This window comes from Penaeus chinensis, chromosome 35 (genome assembly GCF_019202785.1).
Source record: "Penaeus chinensis breed Huanghai No. 1 chromosome 35, ASM1920278v2, whole genome shotgun sequence".
Classification (NCBI taxonomy): Eukaryota; Metazoa; Arthropoda; class Malacostraca; order Decapoda; family Penaeidae; genus Penaeus; species Penaeus chinensis.
Genome location: NC_061853.1, coordinates 14,413,115 through 14,415,614, shown reverse-complemented (window position 1 = coordinate 14,415,614; position 2,500 = coordinate 14,413,115). Strand labels below are relative to the sequence as shown.

Here is a 2,500-nt window from a genome sequence, read left to right as displayed (position 1 = left end):
GCATCATGATCAAGATGCTTTATCATCTCATATCGAATATCATTGGGGCCTGGCGATGTTCTTCTACAGGCTTCTAGGGCTCGGACAAGCTCATCCATTGTTAGGTCTTTATTGTAATCAAAGTCATCTACTGTTCTACGAGCTCTTGCTAATTTGTAATTGCAAAAGTTCAAATTACTGATATCCTTTTTTATAGCCTTTAGGCCCTATTGCATTGGTACAGCGCCCTGCGGCGATCTGGTGTCCACCATGGAACTCTGTGCTTAACACTATCTGTTGAAGTTTTAGGAATGGATTTCATTGCTGCATCTAAGATCGAATTCTGAATATTGTTTACTTTATCATCAATGGTTTCTCCAACAATTTCAAGCTTGACGCTCCTTGTGAAAGCGACCCAGTCTTCTCTTTTTACGTTAAATTTAGGTGATGAAGGCATTCTTGTAGTGTCGCATGAGTATTCAATAAATATAGGAAGATCGCTTCCCAATGAATCGTCAATTGTAAACCCCAGCCACTTGGCTGCTATTGATGAAGAGACCAGAGATAGGTCTATAAAGCTCAAGTACCGATATTATCGTCCACCCGAAGGGAACCTTATAAAGTACGATGCACATTAAAATCACCTAAAATTAAATTATTCTGTGGCAGACTATCCTGAGGAGTAAAAAGTTCATCATAAATTACCTAATTATTAGGTGGATAATAAACTGAACATGTAGTCAGATACGTGATGTTGATTTTTACTTTGCATGCGACAAATTGAGTCTTTGGTGGATGTACATGGCGACTCATCTGACGCAGATGGTAGTTCCTCAGTGAAATGACCTTGTCAGAGACGTTGTTGGTTAAATGAGTTTATTGGAGAACTGTAATGTCGGGAGCATAAGGCGAAGCTAAAAATCTAAGGTCATTTACTTCAGTTTTAAAACTTTGACAGTTCCACTGTATAATGGTAAATGCGAAGATTTCGTTTTATGGAGTTGGAAGTGCCTTGTCCACCGGTTTTTAATATTCTTTTTTTCTGGGAGGGTGGTTCGTTTCGATACGCATGGGTATTTATGGAGACAGTAGCCTCCATGTCCTGTGTCTCGCTGCTCGGGAGACATTCAGTTGATGATCTGTTCTTAGAAACAGACCAAAAACCAGGCGAAGTCCTAGCCTGGACGAAGTGTGATCCAGATTGTGATTTGGTATTATCCTCCTTATGATGCTGCTGCTGCTTTTGTTGGGTTGATTCAGCAATTTGTTGAATTGTATTATTCTGTTCTTTAATCTGATTCATTAATTCTTTAACTGTTCCCTTTTTTCCATCTTTGGCCACAAGCTCCTGACTGATACTGTTTGCACTGGAAGTGTTGTTAGTTGGTGCTGAAGCGTATCGGGTTTGCTGGTCAAACCTTCAACTTTCCTCTTGGCTTCACGGTAACTAACATCATGCCCTCTCATGTATGCTAATATTTCAGTCTCCTTCTTCAAGCTGCTGCACTCGGCAGAGCCAGATTGATGGGGACCTCCACAGTTAGCACACTTGAGAGTGTTCTCAGTACATTTAGCAGTCTCATGAGCTCCAGCACATTTACTTCATGTAAAATTACTAGTATCTTTATTATTGCACTGTAATGAGGTGTCCATTTTTTAAGGCTTAGGGAATTCACATGAAGAAAGGAAAATAATTCAAAATAAAAGAAAAGGTGCGCGCAATGGACGCCTCAGACTACTGGGCCTCCCTAGGTTACCCTGGTGTAGAAGAGTGCTACGGGTCTGAGCTGTGGCACTGACTACTACTACTGTAGTCGCGTGCGACCTGCAAAATCAAGGCACTGAGGGTGGAGGAAAAGCACTAAGAGCTGAATGTTCTGAAAAGTCAGAAGTTTACTCTATAAAATCTACGTTAGAAAATGGACACCAGGGTAACTCCTGTGGCACAAGACTTTTAGTTTACTGCTGCTGCGTCTGAATGAGGTCTGTACATAACAAAATGTCATCGAGTCTGCTGCTGTCAATATTAATAGTATTGGAAAGAAAAACACACGGAATGGGAAATTCAGGATCAGTCACTAGGGCTACTGAGACTTTTTGCTGGCTGAGCACATGTGAAGCCATCTGTATGTAACAAAACATTAAAATCTAAAAGGGACTACATAAACCCGCTGACATTGGGTTAATAGACAAACAAATAAATAATTACGTTATACATACATACATACATACATACACACACACACACACATATATATATATATATATATATATATATATATATGTATGTATGTATGTGTCTGTGTTTGTATTTATAAGTATATATAGAGAGAGATTAGATATAGATTGATAGATTCATAGTTAGTTACATATAGATATAGACTCAGATAAATAGATGTGTATATATATATATATATATATATATATATATATATATATATATATATATATATATATATATATATATACATATATATATATATATATAAACATACATATGAGTATATGTGTATATTCATGT

The 2,500-nt window shown here is 37.6% G+C and overlaps 1 protein-coding gene across 1 annotated transcript in view; it reads right to left on the bottom strand.

The window, feature by feature from the left end:
- Window positions 1-2,500, bottom strand: part of LOC125044402 — a 162,629-nt gene that overhangs the window by 30,560 nt on the left and 129,569 nt on the right. The gene's annotated exons all lie outside the window — the stretch shown is intronic.